The sequence below is a fragment of the Chlorocebus sabaeus genome, chromosome 13 (assembly GCF_047675955.1).
Source record: "Chlorocebus sabaeus isolate Y175 chromosome 13, mChlSab1.0.hap1, whole genome shotgun sequence".
NCBI classification, from domain to species: domain Eukaryota; kingdom Metazoa; phylum Chordata; class Mammalia; order Primates; family Cercopithecidae; genus Chlorocebus; species Chlorocebus sabaeus.
Genome location: NC_132916.1, coordinates 41,816,315 through 41,838,328, shown reverse-complemented (window position 1 = coordinate 41,838,328; position 22,014 = coordinate 41,816,315). Strand labels below are relative to the sequence as shown.

General features: G+C 37.1%; 1 pseudogene; it reads right to left on the bottom strand.

Moving 5' to 3' along the window:
• Window positions 1-970: 970 nt before the first annotated feature.
• On the bottom strand, window positions 971-21,892 carry LOC103240492 (nephrocan-like; annotated as a pseudogene).
• Window positions 21,893-22,014: the final 122 nt, after the last annotated feature.

Below are 22,014 nucleotides of genomic sequence, written 5' to 3'. Positions count from 1 at the left end.
ACTTTGCCGCTTTGAATTTCCCGGCAGCTTTGTTTACACTGTGAGGTGAAAACCAGCTTCTCAAGCCTCAGTAATGGGGACGCCCCTCCCCCAACCAAGCTGCAGTGTCCCAGGTCAACTTCAGACTGCTGTGCTGGCAAGTGAGAATTTCAAGCCAGTGAATCTAAGCTTGCTGGATTTTGTGGGGGTGGGATCAGCTGAACTAGACCACTTGGCTCCGTGGCTTCAGCACCCTTTCCGGGGAAGTGAATGGCCCTGTCTCACTGGAGTTTCAGGCGCCACTGGTGTATGAAAAAAAAACAAAAAACAAAACAAAACAAAACAAAAACAAAAACAACTCCTGCAGTCCTGCAGCTAGCTCAGTGTCTGTCCAAATGGCTGCCCAGTTTTGTGCTTGAACCCCAAGGCCCTGGTGCTGTAGGTACCTGAGGGAATCTCCTGGTCTGCAGGTTGCGAAGACTGGGAAGAGCATAATATCTGGACCGGAATGCACTGTCTTTCATGGCAGAGTCCCTCACAGCTTCCCTTGGGTTGGGGAGGGATTTCCCCAACCCCTTGTGCTTCCTGGGTGAGGTGACTCCCCACCATCCTTTGGCTTGTCCTCTGTGGGCTACACCCACTGTCTAACCAGTCCCAATGAGATGAGCTAGGTACCTCAGTTAGAAGTGCAGAAATCACCCACCTTCTGTATTGATCTCTCTGGGAGCTGCAGACAGGAGCTGTTCCTATTCGGCCATCTTGCCCGCCACACAAATTACTTTTAAAATGGAAGGAATCTTACATCTTCTTACTATTGTTCTTTTCTGTTTTCTTCCCCCATCTCATCTTAACCCTCATTCTTAAAACATTCTTCAAACAAAAATAAGAACCACTACAAAAGAGAGTCTTGCATATCTAAGTGTATAGCACATTCCTACTTAAGAGACTGAACATTAAAAAACACTTTCTGAACTGTGAGCAAAGTTCATACTTAATCTATTTCATAGTCATAATCATCATCCATGTTGATTCTGATGCTGGAGTGGTCTTTGGGTTTTGATTTCTTTTTGGTCTCTTTGCTTTTCTTGGTCAGATGAAAGTGATGCTCACATTGCCTCATGATCTTGGAAGACATCCAGCTCTTCCCTTCCTGTTCAGCTGATGCTGCACATTGTCCTCCCCTTATATCTGTGCCCTTGGCCATCAGGACTTCTCTTGCTTTTAGGAGACTGCAGGTGCAATTCCAGGGATTTCCATCTGGGTACAGGTGCCTGAGACAAGGCAGATCCTCTAAGGCTTTTAGGTCTAAGGCAGAGATCTTGTTGTTCCTCAGGTTTAGAACATGAAGCTGTTTGAGGTCCTTGAGCTCCCATTCAGCAATATTCTGGATGACATTACCTTTTAGGTCCAGCCTGGTTAAGGTCCCTGGGAGCCTACAAAGCATGGAAACAGGATGTGAGAGGAGGCCATGCCCATCATTCCACAACTGTCAGGGCAACAGTGACTGAGCAGCATTGCCTTTTCATACAGCTCTGTCTCTTCTCAAGCTAGGAAACAAGATTTATTTGAGAAAATCAATTATAAGCAAATATCTCAGTGTTATTCTATGGATCTTTAACTTTTTCTCATAGATCTTATGTTCTAACCTTCTGATTTTTCTGGCTCCTATTCATAAACTCTAGTTTTTTTCTTGTGAAATGAGATCATGCAAACAAATTGATAAGAAAAACACTAAGTTCCCAATTTCTAAGGTGGCAAAGGCCATTAATCAATGATTTACAGAAAAAACAGTAAAAGTGTCAAATAAAAGTATGAAAAAGTGTTGTTCTTCATGAATATAAAAGGCAAATGAAAAAATGCAATGTTTTAATATAGCAAATTAAAACATGGCTTTAATTTTAAAACAATGCTGCTGTGGGTATAGTAAAAACTGTTGCTAGGAGTGTAAATTGGTACCGTTTAGGAAACAATTTAGTAATATGTATCAAATTTAATTAACAGCATGCCTTTTGACCTAGGACACAATGGAAAAAGTGAATATTTATTTACAAAGATATTTGTCACATATTTGATATTTATAACAGTAAAAAAAGACTAATGCTCAATGATTTTAAATTATGAGATGATGAACTATTATGTGATTACAAAAATCATGGGTTTTGATTTCTTTTAATTATACTTTAAGTTCTATGGTACATGTGCACAACGTGCAGGTTTGTTACATATGTATACATGTGTCATGTTGGTGTGCTGCACCGATTAACTTGTCATTTACATTAGGTATATCTCCTAATGCTATCCCTCCTCCCTCTCCTCTCCCCACAATAGGACCCGGTGTGTGACGTTCCCCTTCCTGTGTCCAAGTGATCTCATTGTTCAATTCCCACCTATGAGTGAGAACATGTGGTATTTGGTTTTCTGTTCTTGCGATAGTTTGCTGAGAATGATGGTTTCCAGCTGCATCCATGTCCCTACAAAGGACACGAACTCATCCTTTTTTATGGCTGCATAGTATTCCATGGTGTATATGTGCCACATTTTCTTAATCCAGTCTGCCACTGATGGACATTTGGGTTGATTACAAGTCTTTGCTATTGTGAATAGTGCCACAATAAACATACATGTGCATGTGTCTTTATAACAGTATGACTTATAATCCTTTGGGTATATCCCCAGTAATGGGATGGCTGGGTCAAATGATATTTCTAGTTCTAGATCCTTGAGGAATTACCACACTGTTTTCCACAATGGTTGAACTAGTTTACAGTCCCACCAACAGTGTAAAAGTGTTCCTATTTCTCCACATCCTCTCCAGCACCTGTTGTTTCCTGACACACATCAATTTGGTATCCTGAGACTTTGCTGAAGTTGCTTATCAGCTTAAGGAGATTTTGGGCTGATAAGATGGGGTTTATATACAGTCATGTAATCTGCAAACAGGGACAATTTGACTTTTTCTTTTCCTAACTGAATACTCGTTATTTCTTTCTCTTGCCTGATTGCCCTAGCCAGAACTTCCAACACTATGTTGAATAGGAGTGGTGAGAGAGGGCATCCCTGTCTTTTGCCAGTTTTCAAAGGGAATGCTTCCAGTTTTTGCCCATTCAGTATGATATTGGCTATGGGTTTGTCATAAATAGCTCTTATGATTTTGAGATACGTTCCATCAATACCGAATTTATTGAGAGTTTTTAGCATGAAGGGCTGTTGAATTTTGGCAAAGGCCTTTTCTGCATCTATTGAGATAATCATGTGGTTTTTGTCTTTGGTTCTGTTTATATGCTGGATTACATTTATTGATTTGCGTATGTTGAATCAGCCTTGCATCCCAGGGATGAAGCCCACTTGATCATGGTGGATAAGCTTTTTGATGTGCTGCTGGATTCGGTTTGCCAGTATTTTCTTGAGGATTTTTGCATCGATGTTCATCAGGGATATTGGTCTAAAATTCTCTTTCTTTGTTGTATCACTATCAGGCTTTCGTATCAGGATGATGTTGGCCTCGTAAAATGAGTTAGGGAGGATTCCCTCTTTTTCTTTTGATTGGAATAGTTTCAGAAGGAATGGTACCAGCTCCTCCTTGTACCTCTGGTAGAATTCGGCAGTGAATCCCCTGGTCCTGGACTTTTTTTGGTTGGTAGGCTATTAATTATTGCCTCAATTTCAGAGCCTGCTATTGGTCTAGTCAGGGATTCAACTTCTTCCTGGTTTAGTGTTGGGAGAGTGTAAGTGTCCAGGAAATTATCCATTTCTTCTAGGTTTTCTAGTTTATTTGCATAGAGGTGTTTATAGTATTTTCTGATGGTAGTTTGTATTTCTGTGGGGTCAGTGGTGATATCCCGTTTATCATTTTTTATTGCATCTATTTGATTCTTCTTTCTTTTCTTCTTTATTAGTCTTGCTAGAGGTCTATCAATTTTGTTGATCTTTTCAAAAAACCAGCTCCTGGATTCATTGATTTTTTGGAGGGTTTTTTGTGACTCTATCTCCTTCAGTTCTGCTCTGATCTTAGTTATTTCTTGCCTTCTGCTAGCTTTTGAATGTGTTTGCTCTTGCTTCTCTATTTCTTTTAATTGTGATGCTAGGGTGTCAATTTTAGATCTTTCCTGCTTTCTCTTGCGGGCATTTAGTGCTATAAATTTCCCTCTACACACTGCTTTAAATGTGTCCCAGAGATTCTGGTATGTTGTGTCTTTGTTCTCAATGGTTTCAAAGAACATCTTTATTTCTGCCTTCATTTTGTTATGTACCCAGCAGTCATTCAGGAGCAGGTTGTTCAGTTTCCATGTAGTTGAGCGGTTTTGATTGAGTTTCTTAGTCCTGAGTTCTAATTTGATGGCACTGTGGTCTGAGAGATAGTTTGTTATAATTTCTGTTCTTTCCCTTTTGCTGAGGAGTGCTTTACTTCTGACTATGTGGTCAATTTTGGAATAAGTGCGATGTGGTGCTGAGAAGAATGTATATTCTGTTGATTTGGGGTGGAGAGTTCTGTAGATGTCTATTAGGTCCGCTTGGTGCAGAGTTGAGTTCAATTCCTGGATATCTTTGTTGACTTTCTGTCTCGTTGATCTGTCTAATGTTGACAGTGGGGTGTTAAAGTCTCCCATTATTATTGTATGGGAGTCTAAGTCTCTTTATAAGTCTCTAAGAACTTGCTTTATGAATCTGGGTGCTCCTGTATTGGGTGCATATATATTTAGGATAGTTAGTTCTTCCTGATGAATTAATCCCTTTACCATTATGTAATGGCCCTCTTTGTCTCTTTTGATCTTTGATGGTTTAAAGTCTGTTTTATCAGAGACTAGGACTGCAACCCCCGCTTTTTTTGTTTTCCATTTGCTTGATAGATCTTCCTCCATTCCTTTATTTTGAGCCTATGCGTGTCTCTGCATGTGAGATGGGTCTCCTGAATACAGCAAACTGATGGGTCTTGACTCTTTATCCAATTTGCCAATTGGTGTCTTTTAATTGGACCATTTAGTCCATTTACATTTAAGGTTAATATTGTTATGTGTGAACTTGATCCTGTCATTATATTAGCTGGTTATTTTGCTTGCTAGTTGATGCAGTTTCTTCCTAGCATCGATGGACTTTACATTTTGACATGTTTTTGCAATGGCTCATACCTGTTGTTCCTTTCCATGTTTAGTGCTTCCTTCAGGATCTCTTGTAGGGCAGTCCTAGTGGTGACAAAATCTCTAAGCATTTGCTTGTCTGTAAAGGATTTTATTTCTCCTTCACTTATGAAGCTTAGTTTGGCTGGATATGAAATTCTGGGTTTAAAATTCTTTTCTTTAAGAATGTTGAACATTGGCCCCCACTCTCTTCTGGCTTGTAGAGTTTCTGCTGAGAGATCTGCTGTTAGTCTGATGGGCTTCCGTTTGTGGGTAACCCAACCTTTCTCTCTGGCTGCCCTTAACATTTTTTCCTTCATTTCAACTTCAGTGAATCTGACAATTATGTGTCTTGGAGTTGCTCTTCCTGAGGAGTATCTTTGTGGCGTTCTCTGTATTTCCTGAATTTGAATGTTGGCCTGCCTTACTAGGTTGGGGACATTCTCCTGGATGATATCCTGCAAAGTGTTTTCCAACTTGGTTCCATTTTCCCTGTCACTTTCGGGCACACCAATCAGATGTAGATTTGGTCTTTTCACATAATCCCATATTTCTTGGGGGCTTTGTTCATTTCTTTTTACTCTTTTTTCTCTACACTTCTGTTCTCGCTTCGTTTCATTCATTTGATCTTCAATTGCTGATACTCTTTCTTCCAGATGATCGAGTCAGTTACTGAAGCTTGTGCATTTGTCACCTAGTTCTCATGTTATGGTTTTCATCTCTATCAGTTCTTTTAAGGACTTCTCTACATTGGTTATTCTAGTTAGCCATTCGTCAAATCTTTTTTCAAGGTTTTTAGTTTCTTTGCACTTGTTACATAGTTCCTCCTTTACCTCTGAGAAGTTTGATTGACTGAAGCCTTCTTCTCTCAACTCGTCAAAGTCATTCTCTGACCAGCTTTGTTCCGTTGCTGGCAATGAGCTGCATTCCTTTGGAGGGGGAGATGCGCTCTGATTTTTTGAATTTCCAGCTTTTCTGCACTGCCTTTTCCCCATCTTTGTGGTTTTATCTGCCTTTGGTCTTTGATGATGGTGATGTACTGATGGGGTTTTGGTGTGGGTGTCCTTTCTGTTTGTTAGTTTTCCTTCTAACAATCAGGACCCTCAGCTGTAGGTCTGTTGGAGTTTGCTTGAGGTCCACTCCAGACCCTGTTTGCCTGGGTATCAGCAGCGGAGGCTGCAGAAGATAGAATATTGCTGAACAGCGAGTGTTGCTGTCTGATTCTTGCTCTGGAAGCTTCGTCTCAAGGGTGTACCCTGCCATGTGAGGTGTGAGGTGTTGGTCTACACCTAGAGGGGTATGTCTCCCAGTTAGGCTACTCAGGAGTCAGGGACCCACTTGAGCAGGCAGTCTGTCCGTTCTCAGATCTCAACCTCCATGCTGGGAGATCCACTGCTCTCTTCAAAGCTGTCAGACGGGGGCATTTACCTCTGCCGAGGTTTCTGCTGCTTTTTGTTTAGCTATGCCCTATCCCCAGAGGAGCTTGATTTTTTTTTTTTTTTTTTTTTTTTTTAGTACAGAGTCTGTCTCTGTAGCCCAAGCTGGAGTGCAGTGGTGAGATCTCGGCTCACTGCAACCTCTGGCTCACCAGCTGAAGTGATCCTGCCACCTCAGCCTCCTGAGTATCTGGGACCACAGGCACACACCACCACACCTGGCTAATTTTCTTCTATTTTTGGTAGAGACAGGGTTTCATCATGTGTCCCAGGCTAGTCTGGAACTCCTGGACTCAAACAATCCACTGACTTCGCCCTCCCAAAGTGCTGGGATTACAGGTGTGAGCCACCACACCTGGCCTGATGTTTTAAACTAATTTTTAAAATAACAGTTATATGAAAAAGCTTTTGTAACTATGACTAAAAAAATCTAGGAGCTATAAAAATGGATAAAGTTTCAACATTAAAAAGAATTTTAAAAGAAATTGTGTATAGCAAAAGACAGGCAACGTCAAAAGACAAATGATAAACTGAGGATAAGTATGATGTCTGCACTTTATAGCAAACAAAGAATTAATCTCCTTAATTAACAAAAAGCCCTTAAAATTGAGAAGAAAAGATTATAAAAATAAAACAGAAAAATGGGCAAAAATAACAAATGGAAGCTCACATAAAAATCAAAGCAAAGGGCCCTCAAGTCATCAACTTTACGCAGGACAGAGAAATTAGATTAAAGCTACACAGACATGCCACTTAACACTTATCAGATTGGTAAAAATTCTAAGCCTTAGCAACCTGGTCTGTGAGCAAAGCTATGAAGAAACAGATATTCTGATATATTTCTAATGGGAGTCTAAAATGGCACAGCCCATTTGGAGAAATATTTAGCAAAACCTAACAACAACAAAAAAAAAAACGTATTTATCCCTTTAGACCACCATTCCCACTTCTAGGAATACACCCTGAAGATATGACCTTACAAATATAAACAGTATATGTGGCATTTATTATGATATTATTTATAATAGCAAAAGGTTGGAAGCAACCCAGTACATTAGTAAAGAACTACTATACAGCCTTAAAAAAATAAAATAATAAAAAAAATAGGCTGGTCTCTATGAATTACCATGAAGTCATTTCCAGAAAGTATTGTTAAAGACAGAAAAAAAGCAAAAACAGAGCAGTATATGTAGTACACTAGTTTTTGTGTAAGAAAAGGGGAAATAAGCATTATATATACATGTTTACTTATTTGGGGCAACTGAAGGAGAATGATAAACCAGAAATCGATAAAAATGGTTACATATAGGGAATTGTTGGTTCCATGTGATTTTAACTTTTCAACCATGTTAATGCTTTACATGTTCACAAAAACAAAATCAAGTGCTAAAACTGAACACAAACAGGAACAAGCATAACTAATTAATGAATCAAATGTTTATATTTGTAACATAGTCATACAGAGAAAAGAAAAAGTACTCTGACTGAACATCCTTAACAGATTTATTTAAGCCTTAGATTCTAAGGACAAAAAGATCTCGAAATTTCTCTTAGCATGTTTATTGTTAATACTAATGTTAATAATGAAATTTTGAAAATTTTTATGAATATTATGTGGCAAAACAAATAAGTAAATACATTCATGTCATAAGGAAACTATACTTTCATTGTAAGAGAAAAAGATAAAAATATAAAATAAAATAAACAAAACCCTCTCTGATGTTAAATATGAATTGAAAATGTTAATGTGAATTCATAATTTTAAAAAATATATTTTCTAGCTCTTGTTTGCTCAAAGGACCTAGAAACAATATTATATTCTAGTATCAATGCTACCCCAATGACATGAGCACACCAAGCACACAGATCTTAGCTGCTGAATTCCATTCTTTACTGGAAAGAACCAGAGCTTCTTGGAGAAATGACTGATTCTATGTCTAGGGAAGAAAACCCATAGAGATTGTCAGCCGTGTGATACATTTATCAGAATGTGATAAAATGTTTAAGGATTAATGGAACACCCATTGGGATGACTACTGTCAAAATAACAGAAATAAAAAGTATTGGCAAGGATGTGGGGAAATTGGAAGCCTTTTGCACTGTTCGTGGGAATGTAAAATGGTGCAGCTGCTGTGAAAATAATAATTTTTTATTTTTAAAAAACTAAAAATAGAATTAGCATATAGTTTAGCAATTCCACTTCTGGCTATATATCCAAAAGAACTTAAAGCAGAGTCTTGAAGAGATATTTGTACCTCCATGTTCATAGCAGCATTGTTCACAATAGCCAAAAGATATAAGCAACCCAAGTGTCCATTTACAGACAAATAAATAAACCAAATGTGGTATATACATACAATGGAGTATTATTCACCCTTAAAAAAGAAGGAAATTTTGACACATGCTACAGCATACATAAACCTTGGGGATAGTATATTATGCTACATGAAAGAAGTCAATCACAAAGACAAATACTGTATGAGTCCACTTATATGAAATATCTAGAATAGTCACATTCATAGAAACCTAAAGTTAGAAAGTAGAATGGTGGTTGTCAGGGGCTGGGAGGAGGGGAATATAGAGAGTTTTGTAATAGGTATAGCGTTGTAGTTTTGTAAGATGAAAACTTCTGTAGGTTGGTTGCACAAGAATGTGACCATACTTAACACCACTGAAATGTACACTTAAAGATGATTTTACATTATGTGTATTTTACCACAACTAAAAAAAAAAAAAAAGATTAATGGAGTCATGTCTCATGAACAGAGGAACTACCTTGGAGGGGCTCCCACTAGCCATATTTGTGACAATTTGGGCATCAAAAGAGACTAGTAACTGTAAATGATCAAAACATACCAAATAAATTAAAATCCATGGGTCCCTAGTGATGCTCAGAAAAAAAACAGAAAAGGGGAAGAGGGAAAGAAAAAAAACATTATGTTAAGTGGAAAAAGTAGAATATAAAACTGAATGATACCAAATATGTAAAAACAAATTATGTGCTTATGTCCAGACAAAGGCTCTGGTTGAACAATTCTGGATGATTTTTTAATTTTTCAGCATATTAAGTATTCAAGCTTGAACAGCTATTGCTTTATAACCAGGAAGACAAAACAGATTTTTTAAAACTGTGAATACCAATTTGAAAAATGTCATGCTCATGCCTATTGATTGAAAAAATAGAAAAGAATCACAATGGTGAATGTGAAACTCTTTTTCCTACACAGACACTTTGTAGTAAGTGCTTTCCTTTTTATGAAATACAAAACATCTGAAAGTTTAATAGGGAAAAGAAGCCCTTCAAATTGACATACCACCTGAATGCTATTTTTATACAAAGTGAACATACTGGATATATATTCATGAATTTTAGTATTCAGTGTAGTTTATTGTGGCAGTCCCAGTTATATATCAAAAAGAGAAAACAAATAAGTTTAGCCATATTCTATGCCAATATTACCTTTTGCTTGTTATAGTGTTATTATTACATGAATTTTATTCCAAAAGGTCAGTCTTTTGGGTTTTTGCCACTTAGCCTGCATTTTGCCTTTGGGGTTTTCTTTTTTAAACGAAATTTGTCATTTTATATTTGTAATCATATCCTAGACTATGCAGTAGTATGTATACATAAGTATTTATACTTTTTGAGTAAAAATACTCAATCATTTAAAGTGTCTTCTTCCTAGATAGAATAAATTTTAAAATAAAATTTTAAAATTAACCTAATAAAGCAGGTTAATTTACCAGGGAAGATCACTTTATGCCTTCTAACAGTTTGATAATTAAATTCAATTCAAAGTTAATCTCCAAGAAAATGAAATTTTGTGCACATACCAGCTTACCTAAGGTGAATTTCTAAATGGTATACAGAAAATCTCTTATGTATAAGTTCCCTCCTGCCAAGGAAAAATCGACTATTGTTGGATTGTGTAGTAGTAAGCAAGACTTTATTCCCATTGCAGAGGACAATGAAGCCTAACTGGGAAAGATGCGCTAGAGGAAACAGGTGTCAAAAAGGCCCAATGTATTAAGACTTGTGTTCTAACTTGAGCCATTCTGCTTACTACTATGGGGTTTTAGGTAAGTCATTTTTCTTCTTAAAGATCCTAATTTTCCACCCTACAGATGAACCATTCATTACACGTAAGTCCCATAACCAATGTTAGAGAATGAAAATGAGCAAGCCAAGTTTTCTAGGAAATAAATACAATTATCCAGTTCTTGGATGTGTATCCAAAAATTGTGCCTGTTCTTAGGCTTGCCTTTTTTTTCTCCCTGGCTTGTTTGTATGGAAGTCATCACCAAAATGACATTGTAAGAGAAATCACCATTTATCCTGGTTTTGTGACTTTCTGACAGCCACTTATTGCTTTGATATAATTTGTCTTTATAAGTCTGATTTATATTTTAAAGTAGCTCTGATTTTAAAATAAACAGTTTTCTAGAAATGTTATCATGTTCTTTGGGTAGCTATTGCTTTTTAGAGTAAAAAGGGGCACAGCCCATTTTGCAGTAGATAGCACTTGGGTGTAAGATAAAATGCTATCTGCATTAGGTTGTAAGAAGCCATTCTAGATTTCAATCATCTGAAGAGTGGATAAAAAGAGATAATTTAATTTATATTTATTCACTAAGCTGCAAATTGATGAAATCTGAAGCAGCAGCAATTGAAGTCCAGTTCCTAGGCATTTGAAGTAGTATGGTTATTTTATTGACAGTAGAGTAAATCCTAGAGACAGGACTATGCAGTGTCTAAACTTCTCCGACTCTGGAGTTAAAATACTGTGTTTAAATTCTGACTATGACGTTGACCAAGTTTCTGAATACCTCTAAGCCTTAGTGCTCTAGTCTGTAAATTATTAGATAAACCAGTGTACCTACCTTCACAGAATTATTGTATGTATCTAAGTTCACTGCTGGTTTTAATAAGCACTTAATAAATGTTAGGTATTATTTTCTATCTCAATTAGTGTAATGAGGCAAATGTAGTAGGGCTTTGAATGTATGTGTACCTAAAACCATATACTCATATACTACTGTTTTCTTGATGAAATGTGGAATGGAGGATGGTGGCAAAAGAAAAGATATGCCAAAATATCGTCGGTGATAGAAGCAGGTTGCCTGTGTTAATAGTTTACTTGTAGAAAACTGAATTGTATATTATAGATTTTGTGTATGAAGAAGCAGCATGCAAATTTTTAAAAGTTGTAATGTTTAAAAGCCATAAATAAAAAATTTTTAATTAAAATATAAGGAATAGATATTATCATGTTTCAAGTTGTAACTTTTTTTTTTTTTTTTTTTTTTTTTTTTTTTTGAGGCAGGGTCTTGCTTTGTCACCCAGGCTGGAGTGCAGTGGCACAATCATGGTACACTGCAGCCTCGACCTCCAGGGCTCAAGCAATTCTCCTACCTCAGCCTCCTGAGTAGCTGGGACCACAGGCATGTACCACCACACCTAACTAATTTTTTAAAAATTTTTTGTAGAGATGGGGGTCTCACTATGTTGCCCAGACTGGTTTTGAACTCCTGGGCTGAAGTGATCTGCCTGCTTCAGCCTCCCAAAGTGCTGGGATTACAGGCATGAGCTGCTGTGCCCAACCATGTTTTAACTTTTAATGAGAGGAGAACCACAGGGAAACCTTTCTGGGTCTTTCCCAATTGTCAATCAAAACAAAAAAGGGCTGAGGAGTGGAGGCAGTGTTGACAGGGGTATTTCAAAGTCACAAAAACTTTGCTATCATAGCTGGCCAAGTACTTTGACACAGCAGACAGTTGTGTTGCTTAATTTAAGCCTCACAGGAAAAGCCCACTCCCACCTCATATTACTGGCCCCATTGTCCTTGCAAAGTAGCTCTTGACCCTAGCTGCGCATTAAATTCATCTGGGGAGCTTTTCAAAAGTAGTGATGCCTGAGTCTAGGGGCATCTGATTTAATTGGTTTGACGTGAGGCCTAGGTATAAGTATGCTTTTAAAAAATATTTCTCCAGATAATTCTAATGTGCAGCCAGATTGGAGAACTATGGCTAGTTCATGCTTGTGATTCCACTACACATTCCATTGGGTAAAACATTGTGCTTTCTGTAGTCACTTGTTAAAACACAAGTACTCTAACAAGAGTAAATAATTAAGCTACTTTTTCCACTCTTAAAACTTAGCAGGATTACTCAACAAAATGCTTTCTAAAAGTCACTTGAGTAGAAAAACCCACCAAGTTCACAATAGTGCCCATGGCTGTCATAGCCTGCTGTCACATCTTTTACATGATGTAGTTACTGTCTAACCTGTTGTATGAGTTTTTATTTTATACACTATTTTTTTTCCTTGAAGTTGGGGCAGTCAGTAAGTAAAAAATAAGGCTTGTGGCTGGGCGCGGTGGCTCACGCCTATAATCCCAGCTCTTTGGGAGGCCAAGGCGGGTGGATCACGAGGTCAGGAGATCGAGACCATCCTGACTAACAAGGTGAAAACCCGTCTCCACTAAAAATACAAAAACAAAAGTAGCCAGGCGTGGTGGCAGGCGCCTGTAGTCCCAGCTCCTCAGGAGGCTGAGGCAGGAGAATGACATGAACCCGGGAGGCGGAGCTTGCAGCAAACTGAGATAGAGCCACTGCACTCCAGCCTGGGCGACAGAGCGAGACTCCATCTCAAAGAAAAAAAAAGAAAAAAAGTCTCGTAACATAGTCAAGAAGTTATTTAAATAACAAGTAGTAGAGTCTTGAGACACTGCAATTGTGTTTTTGCCTCAGGGCCTTTGAATTGGCTGTTCTTCTCTCTAGAAAACTGTTTCTCCCAAATAGCTTCACAGCTAAATCCCTCACCTTCTTCCAGTCTTTGCTCAAAGGTTATATTTTCATGAAGGTTACCTTTCTTACCCTCTTTGAAACTGAAACCAGCCACCTCACCCACTACACTCTTGAACCTGGTAATCATGCCCTTTTTTGTTGTAAGCTGTAATACCTAATATAGTCTGAATGTTATATATTTTACTTATGTATTATGTTTGTTGTCAGTCTTCCCCTGCTAGATTTTAAACTGTACAGAACAGGAAGTTTTATCTCTTTTATTACATTGATGTATCCCAAGTGTCTGGTAAAATACCTGGCACATGGTAAGTGCTCAAAATGTACTGATTAAATTAAAGCAATTGTATATTCATGCTTATGTAATAAAAGAAATTAATTACTTTGAAATCACCTTTAATATATATTTTGAAATACTGATTTCTTTTGGAAACATCGCTTTTTAATGTTTTACACTGAGTACAGTTACCCTACTATATAATTTTAAAATCCCCTTTTCAACTAGAAAAAAGAACATATCTATGTATCAAAGGTAATTTTCTCGTTTTTATTGATAAAAAAATGTATTATAGGCTGGGCCTCTAATTAGTGGCTCATGCCTATAATCCCAGCACTTTGAGAGGCTGAGGTGGGAGGATCACTTTCTCCCAGAAGTTTGAGACCAGCTTGGGCAGTAGCGAGACCTCATCTCTAAAAAAAAAAATTATTTTAATTAGCCAGACATGGTGCACGCCTGTAGTCTCAACTACTCAGGAGGCTGAGGAGAGAGGATCGCTTTAGCTCAGGAGGTTGAGGCTGCAGTGAACCATCATCACCCCACTGCACTCCAGCCTGGGTGACAGAGTGAGACCCTGTCTTAAAAATATCTATATTATAAAACACAATAAAATTAGGTAAATAAAGTACCATAGGATTCTACAGAAACCAGAAGTTGGTATATTAATTACGAGAAATTTGATAATGCTAATAGCCAGGGCAAGAAGCCTTTTATTTTTTCAATAAAGTACTGAAAGGAAAAAAAGAATCCACTGATAGACAAACATAGTATCATTTTAAAGAGAATAATAGTGTTTCATCCTACATTTTAAAAATGTATCTACTGTAAAATGTAGAACATAAAATAATGTTTAAGAAATAGGATCAATTAATATAAACACATGTTGCATGAGTTATAAATTATGAGCAGTTGGGGGAACAGGTGCAGCAGGTTGGGTATAGAGGGAGGGATATTTGGGAAGAGAAATTGTCTGAGTGTGAGGGCGTGTGCATATGTGTGTGTGTGTGTCTGTGTGTGTGTGAGAGAGAGAGAGAGAGAAAGGCGGGGCAGGGGAGGGGGAGAGAGAACTGAAGAGATAACCAAAACCAGAAGGTAAGACCAACCTAGTGGACTCACCTACTCATACAGAGAGACACACAGAGAAATAAGCAAAGCCAGCTTAAGCCCTTTAAAGATCATAGCACTGAAAAGAATATGAGGCTCCCCAATAAGTAATTCAAAATAAATACAATATTACATTGTAAAGTTTTAATTTTCCCCCAATAACTACTACTTCAACGCATTTTAAATTACAAATATCTTAGTATATTTTACCCCTCTTTTTTCCTGGTGTGCTTGTTTTGCTAGTGGCTAAGCTCAGGCCTCCTGACTGTTGATTATCCAGGTCATATACAGCACTTAGAAAGAGACACACTCTTTACAGTATCTTCATATTGTTTGCTAATAGAGATATCACCTGTTGGTGTCTTGTCCCATAGGCAAGATAGATAAAGTTAGTGCAGGAGTGAGTTTGGGGCCTGGAGATTCAACACCTCTGTTTAAAACTTCTATCCCTAAATCCTTGTGTAGCCTTGATCAGATAATTCACATTTGCTCTAATTCTCTTGCTTATATGATGTGCTGAATTGTCCCAATCTTCAGAAATTTTATATGGTAGCTACAATAAATGAAAATACTCACTCACCTTAGGGGTACGGACAACAGCAGGTTCTGCTCCAGGGCCAGGTTGGAGAGCTGAGAACACCTCTGCAGGGCTCCAGCTTGGAACAAACTCACAATGTTGTTGTCCAGAAACAAATGTTTCAAGTCTTGGAGGTCCTGGAAGTCTTGTGCTGTAACTCTCTGAATCAGATTATCGCTACAATCAAGTTTTTGTAGCTTTACTGGTAGTCTGAAGGGCAACATTTGGAGCTGGTTTGGGGACAGCTCAAGAGTAGTTAAATTGGTAAGGAGCTGTGCCCCACTGATGGAAGAGAATAAGTTTTCTGACAGGTAAAGATGGCAAAGATTCTTCAAGTGTTTTGTGTCTCGAAACCTTACCATTCTGAGTTGGTTTCTTTCCATCTTTAAAGATAGCAAGGATTTGGGTAGATTGACAGAAACTTTAGTCAGAAAGTTACCACTGAAACTGAGAAATTGCAAAGACTCTAGAGAAATAAAGAAGCTGTCGTATAAGATGTAACTTATTATTCTCCAGGCTCATGTGTGTCAGATGGGGAAGTATCAGGGGTCCAGCTATAGCCTCCACACTGTTACATCCAACATCAAACTTTGCAAACTGACAAGGCAGGAGAGGATGCTGGGAGAGAAGGAAGAGATCAGGTTGTTTTAAAGTTCAAGGATTTTTAATTTCTTCAGTCCTTCAAAATCTGATCCATGTATGACATTTATTGAGTTATCATTTAGTTTTAACACTTCAAGACTGGCTGGGAGAGCACTAGGGACTCGTCTTAACTTATCTTTTCCAGAGTTCTGAGGTCTTCAAAGTACTCAGAGCTTTGAAGGTGTCATTTTCTACTGACTCTGTTCCACTGGCCAGCAGAATAGAATCTTCTACAGCCAACATTCAGGTGAAGTCAGACAGCCACAAAAAATGTAGAGGCAGGGAAGGGGAAGAAAAAGCAATAAATTAATATTGTTTTAAAAATACCATATATGCTGTCATTACAATTCTAATAATACTTCAGATTTCTCTTCAGGTTCTATTTTAAATTATCTCTTGGAAAAGGGTTGAAACTCAGATCCTGAATATTTTTATTTATGATTGATAACATAAGTGTAAGGTATGAAAATTATTCTAAGCACTTTTATACATTATTGATAGACACATAATATTGGCCAACTTTTACTACATATTCTCTGACCCAGCAAATTTACTTCTAGGCAGAGATACAAATTGCAAAATGATTTATGCACTAGGATGTTCTTTGTTGTATCATCTCATAATAGCCATAAATTGAAACAATCTGGAAATCTCTTATCAAATTGTTAGTAGTTTCTAAATCTAGAGGGTAAGATTACAAAGGATTTTCACTAGTTACATTTTGCATTGTTTAACATTATGAATCACATATTTTTAAAAGGCATTAAAAGCTATAAAAATGTAAATGTCCCAGTCTGTTATCACTAGGATGCACTTACTGAAAACAGTTTCAACTATATTGTATTTTGGAAAATGAGCCTGTTTCCTATACCCAATTTTCACTTCACCAATGAAAAAAAAATCGTAAACAAACGTATACATGTTATCTCCCTCTGTCTCTGTAGAGCAAAGAGTTCATTTGTGCATATATCCCAGACCTAATGCCACTCTTCCTCTAGAATTTAGATATTTGCCAAATCTGATATACTTTCTTCGTGTTTTGTAAGTTCCCCTACATGCCTGCCAACCTCCCAGCTTAATACCCATGTCTTTTGCTCAATGATGTAATTATCTTTATTTGGTGTCAGGAGTAAGGTTATGTTTAAGCAGAAAAAGGAATTGTTCTGTGTTTTCTTCAGGTTGATGAATCTTCACAAAATTTTCAATCTGCCTTAGAATTCAATGAAGCTGGAGTTTTCAGTATACACTTTCATGTGTCTTACTATACACAGTTTTTAAATATTTGACTTAATTATGCAGTTGAGCACTTTCATAATACCAATACATGGTTAACACCTTCAAGGTGAGTTAATTTTGTATCATATATTTATTATAGGTACTTATATTCTGGGAGGATATGTGATGTGAATTATCATGTATTTTTAAATGTCTCCTAATATGTTACTTCATTAGGAGACTCTCCAGTTAAAATTTCCATAAATGAATATTTTTAATCATAATAGTTTTGGCAGTTGCCTTGAGTTACATATTGCTGCTAACATTTTATATTTTCTTAATGATTTATCAGTTATATTGAATAGTCCTAGTCACAATAATGATAGAGATTTTATTCTTGCATTCGTTGAGTATCTGTGAGTGCCAAGTGCTTTTTTATATATTATCACCAATCTCCTAATAACCCAGCAAGTTTACTATTATCAACATTGGCTTCTAGATGAGGAGACTAGGAGAACTAGAATGTGAAAGAATTCAGAATTTCAGCAAGGTCTGTTGAACTGCAAACCCCTTTCTTCCTTAGCTACACCATTTTCTAAAGCATTTTCTATTGCATTTGGCCTGTAATTAATGTTTTTCAAAAGAGGCTCAAGATCTAGACACCAATCACAGAGCTTTAGAAAAGCAGAAATTTTAGGGATTATCTAATCTAAATCTCCCATTTCAGGAATAAAGAATTTCAGGCCTAAAAAGTTAATAACTTGCTAAAGACTCAGTGTTCTTTACATTCCATTCTGAAATGTCTTTTTGTAGGCTTATCTTTTATATAAAGTCAGAAATGTCTCTACACATATATCTTTATGTCTTGGACTGTTGAGATTCCCAAAAAAGAACTGGGTATTATATTTCCGCTTATATCTGAGTGACTATACACAAAAAATGATTACTAACTATGCAATAAGTCTCAGAGATGACATGGATCAGAATGGGCAATTTATTTTGGGAATGGGCAAGGGATGGTGTCAAAGCTTTCAATTTGTCTTGATTTCTATTTATAAAGTATACAGATTGGCCTAAATAGACTTCATATTCTTAAATGACTATTATTAAGCATAGAAAGCATTTTATTTCTTTCCTCCTTTTTTTTTTTTTTTTTTTTTGTTAGGGTCAATAGAGATTACATTTGATTATTAATTAAAATGGCTACAATTTTAGAAATATTTACTATATTTAATTTTCACAAAGCCCTAGGCATAAGCATAATTATTCCATTTTCAGAGAGGGAAACTAAGGCTCAAGAAGGTGGAATAACCTGTCCAAGTATATCATTTTCTAGTGGAAAAGTTGGGCTACTAACCCAGGTTTATCTTACCCCAGTGCATATATTTTTAGCCTTACTGCTATAACATCCTTTAGCTGAAGAAAACAGAGGTATGGTGCCACATAACAATGAGGAAGACTCCTGCTGACTTTCAACTTTTCAGTTGGGTTTGCAGAACTGACAAAGGGAAAAAATTCTGCCAGACCCATTTTTCCATTTCCATGGCTTAAGCAGGGCCTCGAACAATTATGTGGAAAGAGATGCTTTTGCCCTAGAGCTAACCTTGGGGCTACCAGCAGCTTTTCCCATATTGCTTAAAAAGCAAGGCCAGTAAAATGAAGTAGGGCACAGGATAGCTCCTGCTAGCTTCCCCAGGAGAGGCTTTGTTTCTGGTTTCAATCCTGGGCAGACCCTGCTCTACGTAGTAAAGGGAACAGACCCTTTTCCGGCTCCTTATAGAGCCAATGTACAACAAAACTGACATACACACAAAGTGATGGTTTCAGACCTGTGTGAACCAAGCCAGGAAGGAGTTTGTAAAACAATGCTGGATTTTTTTCCTGATCATCAAAGCAACATTTGTTCTCTCCAAACAATTTTTAAATTCTGGAAAATATAGAGAGAGTATAAAATAACCCATAATCCCCCCATTCAGTAATGAATCCTTGTTTATATATTTCTTAGGAAGAATTTGAAGAAGCTTCTTCTCTTCTATAAAAGAAGTACAATCATTTTAACTAACTGCTACCATAACTACATTCCCATTTGTCTTCTGCCTCTGAAGAGAATATATCACTTTTGCTTATCCATTTGAATGGCAATAGTGAAGTAAACTTAAGGATATTTTACATATGTGGACACAAAGTACTGAACCAAACCTACAATCCTCTAAATAGGAGTGACTTGGGTCACCTAGTACACTGTCCATTTGGTATCACATGTAATCATCTGTTCATTGTGTATTTCACTCAACACAGTCAAGCAGTTCATCATGGCTTGAGACTAAAGTCTGAGTTAGTGCATAGCAACAGAACAGGAGAGAGGAAACAAAAGAATGACGCTGAATTCCTTTCTTATGCCATACACAAAAATTAACTCGAAATGGATCATAGACCAAAATGTAAAAGCTAAAACTATAAAACTCTTAGAATATAATATAGGCATTACATTTTCATGAACTTGAATTAGGTAAAGCTAGCTTAGATATAACACCAAATACAGGAGTGACAAAAGAAAAAAGTCAGGTGTGGTAGCTCTCAGCACTCTGGAGGCCAAGGCAGGTAAAGAGCAACTAGTAAAGAAAGAGCAGTTAAATATATGGGGGTACAGAAAGTGAGAGGGCAAGGTCTGGGGAGAGGTGTGAAGGATGGAATCAAGGGCCTTGAATACAAGGAGAGACATGTCCTCTCTGGAGAAAAGAGTTTGCAAAAGTGGATGGAGACAAATTTGTACACAGTGAGCAGGGACTGAGGGAGATTGAGAGTCTTGCCATGATTTGTCAATAAAATGGGAGGCCAGCTATTCATTGAGAATTAGGATGGCAGGAATTGAGTATGCAACCCAACACTTTACTGAAGTTTTGGAACATATTGAATGATTCCGTAAATTCAAACCCAATACACAGAATGTACATTGTATTTACCAAATGCAAATGAGATATGGTCACTTAAAACCTATGCAAGTGAGATATGATAACTTAAAACCTAAGTATTTTTAAAAGAGAAGTATCATTGGTCAGAACTTTCATCAACAAAAAGAACTTTCATTTTCCTTAACAAAACAATCCTGTCTTTTATTATGTTTCTGTTGTGAACAGTCCTTACAAGAGATAATTACCTAACTTAAAGTCAGGGAAGTGGCAATGCTGCTGTTCAATGAAACTAAACCAATGACAAACTGACTCATCCAATAACTGAATTTAATAAGAGGTATAATTTTATCTTGTTGGCTACAAAGTACCAGTGTGTAATCATTACTAGGATTAGTTGACATTCTGCTTTCAATAAGCATGTCAAGTCCTCAGGGCAAATATTTAAGTAGCTTACCCTTTAACTGGGTGTCTTGCTTGAAAATTTACACTTAATGGGGTCAGACTTGCTATCTGGTGTTAGGCACTACAGGGTTAGAAGAGGAAAGCAAACAGATGGAGATGAGACAACTGTGTTTATTGAGCCAGGATCTAAATACCATGCTACATATTTTAAACTCTATGTGTTTATGGGACACCCATATGAACATTTCTTAACCAAATTAAAGGGATGGTGTCTCTGTTTGAAGGTAAGGTACACTCACTTGCTGCCTCTCTGCACCTGGCTCACAGAGAGGCATTACTTTATCTTAGGATTCAGATCTTTAAGGGAGAAGCAGTGAATAGTAAAGGGAAAATTAGACAGCCATAGAATTTTCCATCTGGAAGGGGCCTGGGATCACCTATCTAATCTAACCTTCTCACTTCATAAAGGTGCTGCCCAAAGATTTTTTAAACAGCCAGCCTAAGATAGTCATATCTCTAATTAGGGGGAAACTGGGATGAGAACTCTAGTCTCTTGATAACTTTCAAAATATCAGAGATCAAAAATAAAAGTTCATTTATATTATATAAGTCAGACAAATCCGTAGCACTCTTTTCAGTGCTGTCTGCATAAGTGGGCATAAAAATAAAAGTCATAATTAAAAGCACATAGAATGAGAACTGTGGGTAACTTGGCAAAACAAAAAAATTTATTTCCTCTGTATAGGTTTCCACAAAGACACTGATACCTGACTGATACACAGGGTTTGTGTGAATTCTTCTGATATACTGGGTTCGCTTTGGTAGTCTGATGTTGCTCTAAGTATCATCTTCCATCCATGGAATAAACAAAACTACATTTTCCCCGAAAGGATTTATTCTTAATCCTGGGGACATAATGTAGCAGTATACTTTTTGTTAAGCAAGAGTCATTTTTACTTTGCAGCAACATAGTTTTTTAATGTTTTTGAATAAATATTAAAATAGAATATCATTAACTGTAGATTCTGACTTTTGTTGTTTTCCTAAAAATAAACATCCAGAGGCATATACCCATCTCAATAGTACAGAGCAAGCAGATAGCTAGTTCAACTACCCTACTTTGATAACTAGTACATTTAAGTTATGATTATTTAAAATAAATTTAATAATCCCACACTTGCCCCTCACACTGTCTCACGAAATAAGATTGCAATAATTTGAGTGTCACATGATATAGTTACCTGGAGGTGTTGAATTTTTCTGTGGCTCATGTAGAGCCTCTTGATGGCAGAAGGAATACTTGATGATACTTCCATTAGTCTGTAGCATTACACCGACTGCATAGAAACACAGTTACATCTTCCATGACAGTTAGGATTAAAACCATTGCTAAGAGAGAGCAAAATAAAGAAAGCATAAAGCAGATGCATCTTCCAAAACAGGGGCTGTCAGATGTAGGTAGGTGTTCAGGTGATGTCTCTTTATACCATGAAGTCTGATGATAAAATCTTACGAATGTGTAGTCTGTCAATGTAAGAAAGCAGTAGAGAAA